The sequence below is a fragment of the Epargyreus clarus genome, unplaced genomic scaffold, assembly GCF_041222505.1.
Source record: "Epargyreus clarus isolate Ecla_fem2 unplaced genomic scaffold, WU_Ecla_fem_2.2 ptg000029l, whole genome shotgun sequence".
Taxonomy (NCBI): domain Eukaryota; kingdom Metazoa; phylum Arthropoda; class Insecta; order Lepidoptera; family Hesperiidae; genus Epargyreus; species Epargyreus clarus.
Window position 1 is genome coordinate 4060532 of NW_027332235.1, and position 15786 is coordinate 4076317.

At 34.8% G+C, this 15786-nt stretch overlaps 1 protein-coding gene across 2 annotated transcripts in view; it reads left to right on the top strand.

Annotated features, from left to right (window-relative positions):
- Positions 1–4479: 4479 nt before the first annotated feature.
- LOC140754242 (carbonic anhydrase-related protein 10) overlaps positions 4480–15786 on the top strand; it is a 67656-nt gene continuing 56349 nt past the window's right edge. The window contains exon 1 of one of the 2 annotated variants that reach the window (XM_073089196.1): positions 4480–4666. The gene's annotated coding sequence lies outside the window, so the exon portion shown is untranslated. The remainder of the gene's footprint in view (positions 4667–15786) is intronic. The other variant, XM_073089197.1, reaches the window with a different exon arrangement.

Here is a 15786-nt window from a genome sequence, read left to right on the forward strand (position 1 = left end):
GTAGGTACCGAGAAAACTCGGTCCCACGTTGGGCGCCAAAGCGTGCAAGGTGTACAAATTGACAGCGCCACCTCGCGTCAAATGGGCGAGTGGAGCGGGCGCTCCGTGACCGAACTCAGCGATGAGAACGTGCATGTTTGGTGAAATGCACTGAGAATTGCTTCTTTAGTCAACTTTATGTGTTTTTAAGTTTATGTCGATACTAAGTGTCCCATTCAAGATTGTAAAAATATTTGGTTACTTAAATAGATTAAAACATACCATTGACTCTTGACAGGTTCATCTATCACAAATCTCTCAAAATCTCACTCAATCTCATCAAAATCAGTCAAATCGCACACAAAAAATGACAAACACGCATAACGAATTATTGTACAATGCATATTCCACATTATTTCTACCTGTGCTAATCATATAATATGACTAAAAGATACCAAGAATAGCATTGTAACCTTTTCATAACTACTAGGCTAAGATTTTTTTTGTGTCCCGGGTGCCATGGACTCACAAAGACGAATGAATACACAATCACCCAGAGCCTTTGGCTGGTTGGTTCTGACCAAAAAGTTAATTCATAAGTTATTCAATTTAATCAGCCAAATTTACTGACTACAGCAAGACTCATTTTTCGAAGAGTTTACGAACGTATATGCAGGGGACAACTTGTCATACTACATATGTTTTTATTATTAATGGCATTTATATCTTTTTTCTCTTTATCCTTCTAGCTACCACTTCGTTCAATAGACGAATAGGTGATGAATTTAGTATGTGATCTTAATATGGCCAGTAAAAATGATGGATTACATAAAAGCCGTCTCCATAAAAAATACGATAAAACAAGTTTCATAGGATCGATCAAACTGCATTAGTTAAGCATATACTAGCATAGCTTAGACTAGCTTCAAAATAACAGGAATTACACTTGAAACTAATTAGAAATGCGTTATTTCTCTTAAGTGCTTGTCTGATTTATTTTATCTTAAAACATTAATGCAACAATTCAAATACATGTATTAACACTACTGTCATGCAGAGGTACGAGTTTAGTGAGGTAGACATCTTAATGACGAATTCAGGTTTCTTATATTGGTTTTTTGCGTATACGTCTCTGTGGCGTTTTGTGGTATTCGTGACATGGGATATTCTAATATTTTTGTACTTTTGGTCTTATTTAAGTAAACCAATGTGGTCTCTCGTTTGGCGCCAAATTTTTTAGGTGTGCAAATTGACAACGCCATTTAAAGCAATTCGCATAAAACATATGCATACATAGTAAACATAAAATAGCATTTAGTAAATCCAATAAGTCAAGTAAACTTTCATTTCTAGTTTAGTAGAAGTAGATTAGTCGAAACACTAGCTAGTTTGCATGGAGTTTGATATTTACATCTCGTTTCATTTTAATTTTACGGACATGTAGTTCATCTATAATGATAAAATATGACGAATGTTTATAATTAATCTCGAATGCCACCAATCAGGATTAAAACGGAAAGTCTTCTGTAAATATTGTAAGGATTTTTTGTATATAATATTGGAATAGCCTGCAAGCATGCAGACCACCTCACGGTAAGTGACTTTTGCCTCCCATGGACATCTGTAAGCTACCCCCGATAGAATTAGATTTCTACCTAAGTTCGGCAGATGCGCCGCTACCTCTGGTGACTAAGCTGGAACGTCTCGGAAAATGTATGTCTCCTTTACCTTTCAAACCAGAACACAGCAGCGCTAACTGTTATTAGGTAGAAATAGGAGTAGCGGTGATGTCTCCGGAGTTGAACCACACAGAGTTTTACCACCTTCAACGAATGCGTTGAAGAACGAGTATTCGACCGGGGTAGTCCCACCGCAACGAAGATGTGAAGCCCTTTTTTACAAGTTATAAAAGTTTTCAAAGGCGGACAGAATGTACATTGCAATACTGCGCTTGACCAGCGTGGTAGGTTATGGCCTAAATCCCTCTTACTCTGAGAAGATACCTGTAGTGGGTCACTAATGGTTTGTGGATGACGATGACCTTTAAATGCCATAGTTTGCTTACAAGCTTTCCTTCATTATAAAGGCTTCTTAGGAGATACATTTTCAACACTTCTTACCTAAATCTCTTGTATGCAATTTCATGCTACTAGACCTTTTTTTTTTGTTTTCGAGGGGGAAACCTTCAAAAGTTACCCGACGACGTGGGAGCGACGGGTTATGTGGGATTTTTACCGCACTAAAACACCCCCCGGTGGCCGTCCTCAGCGTTTGGTGGAGAACCCCGGGATCTCCAATGGAACACAACCGGAGTCCTCCGAGCGCGATGCCCCGCTCGGGCTATGCCCTGGGTCATGCTACTAGACCTACCGGCCTAAGTTCTACTTTGTCTCTCAGTTAGTCCGTATTAAGAGTTTTATAAAGTAGATTACTCTAGTCTATGTCTAGACTGAGTCCTTAGATTTGTCACTAGATAGACATCTCAAATGTAGAGAGTACATCACCAGCAAATCGAATTGCTCAGCATTCGCAGTCTGAAGACGTTTAAATTGACTCCCGTACATACAAACTATGTTCTATTGTATACAACCCATATATTATCCTTCGAGACCAAAAAAAATTTGCCTCTTATTCTTAAGATTGTGGCCACGCATGCGCCGAGATAAGCCCCGCCTTCTGGAGAAAGAGATAAATAGAGATTTCATGATACCACGGAAATGTGATTTAGTGGATTGATTTCAGATAAAAGTTCAAAGCAATTGAAATAAAAGCATTATTCGTGTATCGTTTACTGGAGGATTTATGGTATCGTAAATACAGATAGATACCCTATCTATCTGTATTTGCCCACTTGTGGGCAAGTGAGATGTGTGCAATTGGGAAAATGGTGTTGAAAATTAGCATACTTGAGTACTGCAGGTCTTCTCCAATTGTGGGGAGAAATATGCAGCCAATGTTGATTGGAATTATTCGATGTAATTTGAGTTATTGAAATTGCTTCAAACTTTCATTGTCATATGTTTATGGTTTTCCTACTTAAAACTTTAAAATATAGATTAAGAAGGAAGATTTTACGCAAAAATATTAATTAAAGTAAAATCAATGTACAGAATTTGATCTTAATGTAAGGTAACTGGTTCCAAATTAATTTGGTCATAGAATTTCCTTGATCAAGTCATCCCTGTCAGGGTAGGTAGCAATAGCTGTAAAGATTACATCTTTTCACATGCCTAATTAAAGAGATCATCATGAAAAATCTATGTGCCTATGTTACTGAATGGTACCTAAGGTCTACCAAACGGCATTTGGCTAGCTTTGGAAGATCGGTATCCAGCAGTAAGACAGTACAAAATTGATAGTCTGTGGGTAAGGGAATAAATTAATACTTGAAATTAAAAAAATATATAACAAGTTTAATCAAATGCACATACTGTAATACATTCATCAAAATGTTCTAAAATGTAATCTGTATTCCATTATCACTGCTAACTGAAAAAATACTTTTCAGAAAAAGTTACCCTCACAACAATTAGGATGAAAAGGTTCTACGAATGTTTTGTAAATGGCATTTGAAAACTTTTAAATATTTTGAGACGTTTCAAGATTTTAAAACTGTACTGACAAACACAATAATTTTACTTTATGGAGATGCTTATTTTTAATCTCTTAATAGCATAATTACAATTTAATTATTTTATTAACTGTATTCCTCTGTATTCATTAAAATATCTCAAAAACTATAATTCAAAAAGAGAATTTTGTTATTATTTTTATATTTTCTATTCGACCTCTGTCATTATTGATATCTAATGTATTCTAATTGTTTTTCAGTTATGTATTCTGAAAATGGTAACACTAACACTTATCGTGCAGCATTCTTGAATGCCTAATTATAAAATAAGTATCATAAATAGCCAAAGAAGACAAAACTATCACAACTTAAAATTAATACAAAACTATATTGTTTACGCACTATTGTAGTTCAAATTTAATTAGGTTTAACACATGAATACTAATTTAATCTCAACTACAGTGAGCCTGAGATTCAAGGAACAAATTTCACAACATATTCTCCATAATTTCCTTATTCCCAACTGTAATATGCATTTCGGAGCGCAGCGTCGAATCAACTCTATGTTAATTAATTTCTCCACGGAGCTTTCCTTAAGCTCTCCTCTGAAGGTTTCATTAAGCTCGGGTATTAGTTTTTTCACTTTCAATTCATCACACACTAAGAAAAGTTGGTGTTTTAATTAAAGATATTCTGAAAACCCGCCCATGAAGCCTTAACTCACGGAGTCGTGGTTGGCTTATTTTTTTTCGACATACTCATTCCCGCCTCTGCGACCCTCCCAAACAAACAGCGGAGTACTTTAAAAACAATTTTCGTTGCGACGCCACTTTGTGGTTTAGTGGGAGAGGATTCGTTTCGATTTTGCGTGAAAGGGGAAGTCGTTTGCGTCGTTTCGTTTTTTGTCGCTCGCTTTCAGTTCATTTCATGAAACGAAGACAGGCGAGGAACTCAGTTGACCGCGACAGTTCGCGGGAGCGGCTGTGTTAGGGCTGCGTTAGGTCGTGTCGGGGAGCGCGGAAAACTTTACGTTATTGTCTAATTGTGTGGCGTAGCTGTTTCGGTAGTAGTGTATGGTGCGCGTATGGTGTAGCTAAGTCGCTGAAGGGTTTCTAGGTATGTAATTTTTATATAATTTATTTTTTAAATAGATAAAATTGGTTCTTTAATGAAATATCTGAAAATTTAAATAACGGCTACTTTCAGGCCAGATTAGGTTATTAGTTATTGTTTATTCTACATCCTATTTTTTATATAAAAATTATATTTTAAAATTATTAAAATCACCGAAAAAATATCTTAAAAAATGAACTGGATTTTAGAAATTATATTTGTATTTAAATTGTTTGATATAAAAAATATGAGTGGATAATCAAGGAAAATATTTTTAAGGAAAATTTTCAAAAATTACCAAGCACTTTTAATTATTTTTTAATTATTGCCTAAAAAGAACTTCCACATGAGTTAACGTGACATTCTTCAATGTTTTACAGGAATTTATTTAAAAAAACGGTAACCAGTCAAATACCAATTATAATTTTAAAAATTATAAATTATAATACGTTGCATGAAAACTGGTACTTTTTCCTAAATTTGCCTAAGAGCGCGTAGTCGGTACTGAAGGAAAAATTTCTGCCTCGTTAAATTCAGTGATATATAAAAAAGCTCTCATTTTTTAAGTTCACATACTAAATACTAGTACTAACAATGGTACTAACAATTAATACCAAATAAAGTTAAAGACTGAGTTGTTTCAAGCTTCAAACCCCTGAAACGCACCTCTGTTTTTTTCAAAGTTATTTGCGTTTAAAAAATAATCATCCCTCGTTTTAACGGTGAAGGAAAACATCGCGAGTAAACCTACACGCCTGAGAGTTCTTAAACAGTTCTCAAACGTGTGTTAAATCTACCAATTCGCTGACCAACGCGGTAGACTATGGTCTAAATCCCTCCCAACCCTCAGGTTGGTGCCTCTTAAGATACTCGAGCCCAGCAGTGACGACACAGTAAAAAACTAAGTTAGTCTAAGTTTGTACTAAGTTACTTAGTTAAAAAAATCCAAACATTTATACAATTCGACTTACTCAGACTAAAATACACTTTGTACCAAATTTTATTTCGCAAACATTTTGCAACCACTTAAACTTTTAAAAGGGGTGTGGTGCCGTTAAACCACGTAATTGAGCGAGGTAGTAACTTTAGCAAACGAGTTACCACAGAATCAAGGTACAAGTATTGAACAGTGCATCGTACTTACAAATATTGAACAATGAATATGCACACAAATAATAGCTAATCTAAGATTTTACACGCGAAAATCTACTTAAAATAAAATTTAATATATATTTATTGGTAAGGGAATTGAAGTACCTTTTCCATTTCAAAATTTTAAAAGTTTCATAGCTTTTACACAAGGATGCATGTAATATAAAATATAAATCTGTTTTTTTTTTAATTTTTTGATTATTTGTTTTTCTGTCAGTGTACGTTTAAGTAATGAATAAGTTGAATTAATTTTAACAGGACTTCTCCGCAAATGTATATAAAGTAACTATTACACTGTATAACCGCAATTTGATAAACACAAAATCAATAAAATTCATTTCAAACTTAAAATACCGGTTGTAAAAAACTATTTTAAGTAATAGACACCTAGTTAGTTAACAAAAACTAAATAGTTACTGCTGCCCATAGACATTTGTTAACTAACCTTAAGTAGTACATATCTACTTAAAATCGCTCTCAGAACCATGGAATAATACCTTAAGACGCATCATTTTCCAAACCTTATACACATTCATATCAGCAACTCTACACTGCTATCATAAAACAGAAGAAATAGTTGTGGATGTGGTACCACCGAAATCAAAACAAAAAGTTGTACCAACTTCCTACTAATACAATGAATACCAAATAACTTTGTAACTTTATCCAAATATTTGCACATTTGCAATGACAAATAACTTCGGCGATCTCCCTCAAACAGAAATTCTGTTTCCGCACAAAACTTTGTACCTGTATAAATCATAAATTTACTAAAACTACTATAAACTACTAGACAAGCTAGTGTTGATCATATTACTCTTCACTACGTTGTTCTGTTACTAATTTTCCAGTATTTACCTATTCTCAAGTCCTACTACCAAGTTACCTACTCTGCAAGCACCATTCGTTTCTGAATGTTTAAGTATTTGTGTTGAAAATCATGTAAGTTATTTACACATCCATTATTATTTCATGGAAATAATGTTTAAAACACGTTGCATCAAAAGTGGTAATTTTCCCTATGTTAGCCTTAAATCGGGAACTCAAATCAAATCATTTTTTTTATTCAAAATAGGTTCTTTACAGAGCACTTTTTGAATGTCAATACAACTACCACCACTTCACAAGGTGTTTCGTTATGGAGAAGAAGCGGCGAGAGAAACTCCATAACACACATCTTTAAAAAAATGTTTTTACTCGTACAATGTTAAACTTAACCTAATGGAGCTGGAACTACTTCAGACCACACCGTTTTGTCAGTCAAATAATCACTTAGTTTATAGTAAGCTTTTTTACATAGCGTTTGTTTAACGACATGTTTGAACTTTTTTCTGTGAGATTCAAAATGTGGTCGGGTATTTTATTGCAGTAGCGAATACAGTTACCCATGAAAGATAGCCTTACATAATCTATGTTTAGGAATTGCTAATTTATTTCTTTTTCTAGTATTAAAGTTATGGTAAGTACTGAAGGAAATAGTTTTGCCTCATTAAATTTGGTATTATCTTAAAACCTCTTATGTTAAGTTCACATACTACTAAATACTACTTAGTACTAAATAAGGTAAGAGCAGTTATAAGGTTCAAATCTCAGATCACAGTCATGTTAAATAAATTATTTTGCGCCTTTATTAATTGATCGAAGGTAATTAAAAAAAATAGAATTATTAAGTGAAGTAACATTATTTTTATATTTATTTTATTACGTGATCAAGACTATATTCAATCAAAAGATCCGATTCGAGTTCGGAGAGATATATTATTAAAGAAAATATAATATTTAGATAGTGTATCAAAAAGAGATAACAATTAATATTTTAGTAATGTCAGCAATTCCACAAAAATGTTCCTAAAACTACAGAAATAATCAATTTGCAATTAATTCAAAAACGATTCAGTTCCTATATAGATTTATAAGTTTTTTAAATTCCCATGTCAAAAACATTTGAGAAATACCAAATAGTATCGATTTATTTGAATAACAACTCGACAATGTTTCGTCGTCATTAAAATGTAATTCATTGAAAGATAACGAACGCAGAACCTCGATCATCGAAAAATAAAATGAAAATCTCAGATATGGTGTTAAAAAGCAAATAATTATAGTAGTTTTATATCGTCGTTATTAATTATTTAATGCAAACCGCGTAAGTAACTTTAAATATCGCATTTGGATACTGACAATTTTTTAGTAGGGCCAAAACAATATTTTTTAAAAAGTCCTCGGTACAATTTAAAGCAACCTTTTGAGACAGTTTCAAATTCCTTTTAATAGCGTATGAAGTAGAAGATTACGTAAAGTAAATTTGGAATTAAAGAAAAGAGTATCTCTTAAAAGAAGATTTTATTTTTATATAATAAGAGTAGCAGACGAGCATGTAGCCCACCTGATGGAAAGTGGCTACTGCTGCCTATGGACGTACTCGTATGTAATTAAACCCAGATAGGATTAGATATTCTTACCTGAGGTCGAGCACAGATACGCCGCTACCCATGAGGACTAAGCTGGAACCCCACAGAAAAGTATATCTCCCTTACCATACTATTCAAACCAGAACATAGCAGCGTTCAACTTTACTTTTAATAGGCAAAAATAGGTATGGCGGTGGTGCCGCCGGAGTCGAACCACCTACAACGAATTACTCCTGGAATTAAAGAAAAGAATATGTAATACTCTTAAAAGAAGATTATATTATATTATACCATTTTATAATAACAATTAAATACATCGTTAATCATGTATACGACTTTTATCACACGCTTCATTTCAAGCAATCACGGACTTTACGAGTATTTCGAAATTCTCGTTAAATTTCGATCCCGTCGAAGCCAGAAGACACTGGCGAATGAATTCGTGAGTCTCCTATCCACTTTTATTTAAATTAAAAACTGCAGTGAACGAGATTGCTTCGAGAATTTTAAAAGAAAGTTAAATGTAAAGTTATTCTTAAATAAGTTTTAGAGATATACGGAATATTTCTTCATGCTTTGCCGTATGACTTATTAATTTTAGAAGTAAAGGTGGTATAGAACGCCCTGTAACTCGACTCCGACGGCACCACCGTCACACCTATTTCTGCTTAATAACAGCAATGTTAAGCGCTGCTGTGTTTTGAGGCATACTTTTCCGAGCCATTCCGGCTTACCATTAAGTTGTGGCGGCGCATTTGTGGCTGACTTCAGGTAAAAATCTATACTTATCTGGGGCTTATTACAGATGTCCATGGGTGTCAGTAGCCACGTACCATCAGGTGGACTGCATGCTCGTCTGCTACTTCAAATAATAGAAAAATATTTAAGGGTTTTGTCATCTTCTAAAAATAGCCTTAGCCTCTGATAGAAATATCTTTTGGGTGCTATAACACACGCAAAGATAAGTAAAGGTACCTACGTCATACATCTAGACCCATACAAATATCATCTCACTCATAAATTAGATATGCCTGAGCGGGGTTAGAATCCGGAACCCTCGTTATATTAATATTGCATCTGGTTTGATTAAATGTAACTCTACACTAAATGCGCGTCAAAATTAATTACTTGCTTGCTATCATTATGCTAATTGGTTATAAGTGTTATAATCTCCTCATTAATTACTAATGCAATGTAAGGGCAATGCACTATAAAGATATTTCTTCGATATAGAATAAACTTTTGAATATAAAATAACGTTTAAAAGTGAATTCAGGCAGTGATAGCCCAATGGTTAAGAAACTCGGCCTCTCGATTGAGGGGTCCGAGGTTCAAATCCCAGGCACGCACCTCTGATTTTTCAAAGTTATTATGTGCATATTAGAAATTTATTATCTAAGCTAATCGATGAAGGAAAACATCGAGAACCTGCATACCTGAGAGATTATAAAAAAATCACAAACGTTTGTGAAGTCTACCAATACGCACTTGGCCAGCGCGGTGGACTATGGCCTAATCCTTCATTCTGAGAGGACACCCGTGCCCAATAGTGGGACAGGAAAGGGTTGATGATGAAAAGTGAATTCAATAGAACTTTTTGTGATTCGACTTTGTGGCTTGAGTAGTACGTAACACTTTTTTGCTAACCAGGGGGCATTTTACCACTAGCGGTGACCCATTCGTTAACAATCCCGTTCAACGTTGCTTAACTTTGTAGATCGATTTAGATCTCTTCATACGGAGCAACGTGCATTTTTATGCTCCTTTGATTCTATTACCAGTCTAACAAACAACAGAGCCCTTAAAAGGGCTTTAAAGGCTGGCTTATAAAGTCTATGTTTTTTATTGCTATATAGCCACATCACCCTAAACAGAAATGAACACAACGTTTAACATCTAATTTCCTAGACCTTAGAAATTCAGTGGTCCCTTTCAGCCCAAATCACTAATTGCCAATTTCTTAACATGTAAGGAACCATATCTACTATCAGCTTGCTAACACACTCGTAACACACATCAGATATGTCTAACCCTCGTCACCGAATAATTATGTTGGTACTGAATCATTACCGGTGGTCGTGATTATGCATAATGTGATACGGATGGTACGTGAATTGACTGAAAATGGCTTAATTATTGCCAATTTTGCCCGCTAGATAGCGGTAGTAGCGAATGTGTTAATGTTGTATGAAGATAGTAATGATTCCGCTCTGAAGGTATTAGGATATTAATCTCATGACAACAGTGTTAAATGCTAAGTTCTGGTTTGAAATGTGAAGCAAGAAAGAGTATACGAGACATTCCGTAGTTCTTAGGAGTACTAATGGCGAGCGATTTCAGCTTTTCTATATTTCTATAAAGTCTTCAAAAGTATCTAGGGTTAATAACAGATGTTCATAGATAGACATTACTACTGGAAGTCATACTTGTTTCGTACTTCTATAATAAATTACAAAAAAAAAAAAAAACTGAAAAACGTTCTGAGTTCAATTCTTAGCGAAGCAAACGTATGAATAGTTTTATTTTAGCTCTGGGTCTAATTTTTATACTAATCTTTTTGTGCTATAACACCCACTATACAATTAACCTTTGTGGTGCTATAAAACAGCGTCATTCTAGATTAAACTGCTTTAAACCAGTTTTAACTAAACTTTCTTCGACAACTAACCACATTATTTGTACTGTTCAATAAAGTACCGCGTGCAGGCAAGAAAGTGTTACAAGTTAAAAGAAAATTTAATCCTGACGCTATAACTTTTGTTAAAAAGAACACTCTTAAAGGAGGCTCTTTGGCATGACTGCGTCAAAAAGTTGTATCTTTACGGGAATAGTGAAATATAATGGATGAGGTATAACAAATATATCAAAAAATGCCAATAAATAAACGTAAAGTAAATAAGCGCTTTTTTATAATATACGAGTAGTAGACGAGCATGCAGTCCAATTGATGATAAGTGGCTACTGCCGCTCATGGACATCTGTAATTAACCCCAGATTATCCCCTGAAGACTAAGCTGGAATTCCAGATAACCCCAGATTCTTACCTGCGGCCATAGATGCGCCGCTACCCCTGAAGACTAATATAAGCTAGAATGACTCGGAAAAGAATGTATCTCGTACCACGGCTTTTAAATCAGACCATAGCAGCGCCTAACACTGTTGTTATAGGGTACAAATAGGTGTGGCGGTGGTGCCGCCGGCGTCGAAACACAAAGAGTTCTACCTTCTTCAAAAATAAATAGCATAGCATTCATATTTATATTTCAGTAAGAATAAAATCTTGTTCCTAAAATCTTTTTAAATATTTTATTATAAATCTTATACTCGTAGCCATCCAAATATATCAAGTTGAAATAACCCTTTTAAAAGCTTTTTATATTTATATATCTTGCACAGTTTTATTACTATTGTTCTGTGCACACTTTTTGTGCCTATGTAACTTGGCACCCACTTCAGATTTTTGGCAATAAACAATTTGGCACCGAAAAACTACTTGACCTTTGCATATTCATGTTTGTGTAAAATGTACATTGTTTTGTGCTGCAATATAACTTTTAATATAGTTATGGTGTGTCGTGGTAACACCCCTACTCGATAACGTAGTACTAAAAATTCTAATATTCTTTGAATTAGAATCAAATAACTTTAGAAATTAGATTTCTTAATAGCCAACTGCATCCTGTCGTATGCACGCGAATGTTTCAATTTCACTTAACTTAAATAAAATTAATGAAGCAATAAATAATTGTTATGTAATGGAAAAGTAAATAATTATAAAATGGAAGAGTTTCACTGTACTTTTAAACCCAGGTTTACGAAGCTTAGAATGTAGTCACCATTGCATATACTGTGAGAAGATTAATGTACTTCAACTTTAATATAATTGTAAGGACGTGATGAAAGTGTATTTATAACTCTTAAAATAAACCTGGAATCGGTATGAGAGACAGTAATTCTGACCGCCACAATATGACTTGCTTGAGCGACTAGTGTTTAAAGTGACTGTCAAAAATTGCTCCGCGATTATTTAGTAGACTATGCACGTAAAGAGAGGCGTATACAATAGCGTGTTGTCAAGTTTTTCAAATAAAATGAAACAAGTATCGCATTTACAACGAATTAATCGACTGCTCAATTGCTTAAATGATAAGATACTTACGTGACTTACGCTAATAAGTGATAGTAGCTAATGGGCGACCAGTAGGTATAAAAAGGTATTTGCAGAACACATATAACTCGTTTAGAGCTTAGTTTAGTTTCGTACCAAAGCTAGTTCTCACACATCGCATAGATATAGATACTCGTACCTCGCATATCTTTGTTAAAAAGGCACTCTTAAACTGAAAATGCCACATCCAAACCCTTCAAACATCCAGGTAGGCGGCGTTCATAAGTTTTTTCATGAAATTGAGTGCGGGCGCCCCACGGTTTAATATAACGACTCATCTATTCACCTCGAACAATATGCCAAACTTTCATACGTCAACTTTCTGAATCTTTGCCCAAATCTTTTTATTAAACTCGAAAAAATAAGCCAATGTTACGTTAGAAATTGTAAGATATGGTCTCTTGAGTAAATGTTTGTTCAAGTATAGGACGTAGAAATAAAATTCTTTTCTAAATGTAATTTTCATAAAATAAGTTTTTATTGGCTGCATTGAATTTTAAATGCCATATTTCATTCGACAGATGAACTAACTTCTGATCAATATAGATCTGGTAACGTATAGGGAGAAGCATAGTTATTATAAATAAAAAATCCAAATTTCATAAAATTACTAGCTGACCCGCCAAACGTTGTATTGCCATATAAATAAAAAAAATGTTAAGAGTGAACAACCCTTACGACTTAGGGGTATGAAAAATAGATTCTCAAACCTACTGAATATGCATATAAAATTTGGTGAAAATCGGTAAAGCCGTTTCGGTTCGGTAAAGGAGTACGATAACTAACATTGTGACACGAGAATTTTATATATAAGATATTCCGTCAGTCCAACAATTTAGACGAATCAACAACATCTCATATGTTGAAATCTGTCAAGCCCTTTAAGCTTTTTAACTTTTTCTTATGACTTTAAAATCCAAATCTATGAGAAAATGTGGAAAACTGTCTGAAGTGAACGATGACTGCAACTCTTCTTATATTCTTATGTTAGGCACAGGCCTGTTCCTATTCTTTTGTCCCTGTAGTTCCGGGACTAGAATAGGGCTACGGTATCCCCTGCCTGTCGTAGGAGGCGACTAAAAGGGGGCTTCCGGGGTTGCGGGCGGCAAGAGTGGGAGCTCGAACCGTCCAGCTAGCGACCCCGGGAAGGACGGCGGTATGTGTGGTCGCATACCGTCGTAAACACTACATGGTGTGGGAGGAGCGAAAACTGCTCCCCCAGGGTAGAGCCCGATCGGGGCATCGCGCTTGGAGGGCTCCGGTTGTGTTCCGTCGAAGATCCCGGAGTTCTCCAACAAGCGTTGAGGACGGCCACCGGGGGGGTTTTAGTGCGGTAAAAATCCCACATAACCCGGCGTCGCTCCCACGTCGTCGGGTACCTTTTGAAGGTTTCCCCCTCGAGAAAAAAAAATAAAAAAAAGGCCTGTTCCTATTATCTGAAGAAGGCAAAGAGCTTACTGCGCCTGTTCCGTACGGATTACTAAATAATATACAGGTATATCTGAAGCTTCAACCGATTTGATTAGTTAGTACTTCAGAGACGAGTGGGATTATTAGAAACTGCCTTGCGTCTATTTCTAATGAAGACTTTCTACATATGCATTTGTCATACACTGACATACATAGGTAAAATGAAGGAACTCAAATAACCCCTATTTAATACAGAATATTTATAAAATACAAATGTGTGTGTATAATACAAAATGATTGACACGGAGGCAATCTACTAATTATAATTAATTAAAATTTACATTCCTCTATCAAGCATCGAACCTGGTTCTCCAAGCACAACAAATGCTAATAATTTAACGGGTCATCCTCAAAAATATGAAATCAAATCCCAAACCTCAGTTCTCCCTAAATTTATACAAAACTTTGAAAAACCGTTGTCATAATTGTAAATCGAAGCGGGCCTGAACTCCAAACTTCAAACTCGGAGCAACTTAAGGGTTGACGCGGATCACCGTTAAATATGTTAATCCTGGATCCGTAACGGTCTTTGAGCATCGTAATTGGTATTATAAAATTATTTGAAATAGGAATAGGAAATTATTTAGTTTTTTAGTGGATTTTTATTAGAAAATAATTTGATTAGAAAGTAATTTAAATGTCATAAATTCACCATGTTTTAAATTCAGTGTGTTCGGTTTGGATAGTTGTATACTTGTTTTTATGTACCCGTAACACTTTAAATATAGAAATACAAGTGTGCAGCTATGATTGAAGAAAAAGTAATGTAATTTTCTTTTATCTTTTACGATGGAATTCGGCTCTCATTAGATTTACGGTCACTATTCATCATACTGGCTCCAGGCATGGGTTTAATAAAAAATCTCAAAGTTTTGTGAAGTCTACCCATACGCATTTGGTTAGTGGACTATGCTATGCCATAGCATAGTCGTAATTGGTATTATAAAATTATTTGAAATAGGAATAGGAAATTATTTAGTTTTTTAGTGGATTTTTATTAGAAAATAATTTGATTAGAAAGTAATTTAAATGTCATAAATTCACCATGTTTTAAATTCAGTGTGTTCGGTTTGGATAGTTGTATACTTGTTTTTATGTACCCGTAACACTTTAAATATAGAAATACAAGTGTGCAGCTATGATTGAAGAAAAAGTAATGTAATTTTCTTTTATCTTTTACGATGGAATTCGGCTCTCATTAGATTTACGGTCACTATTCATCATACTGGCTCCAGGCATGGGTTTAATAAAAAATCTCAAAGTTTTGTGAAGTCTACCCATACGCATTTGGTTAGTGGACTATGCTATGCCATAGCATAGTCCACTAACCAAATCAGCCTGAGAGGGCTCAGAGTAATGGTTTGACGGTAACGATGAGATAAAGAAACATTCACGTTAAAGCACGTTCACGTTTGAATTAACACAGACGTTACGGGAAAGGAAATATAACCAAACGCTAGATCAGAGTATCAATACATCTTTACCGCACAGTCATTGTATCTAGCTCCAAAATTCAAACAAAGCGCAAAGCATTACGAATTGAATAAAACAGTCCACAAACAAAGTTGGCTAATCAGTTTAATTAAATATCACTCGAGAACTCCTAATCAGGGCGTCGCGGTGAGATAATTCTGTAAAATTAACACCTTGAGTCGCTCCAAACTTCAAACTCGCCGCAAGTTGGAGCAGGTGCGAATCGCTTTTAAAATATGCTAATCTGGAGCTGCCGTCACTTGACTATACTTATGAATACAGTGGAACTTTTTGGATCAATGAAAACTTGACTAGAATATGACATTTTTATACTGAACGGAGTATGTTGAGGATTTTATTCTATCACCTTTAGTTTGTTTGCATCATTCAGAGCGTATACATCTTTCCGGCCTTAGTAATTCGCCTTATATGGGAGCTAAGGAAGTCAG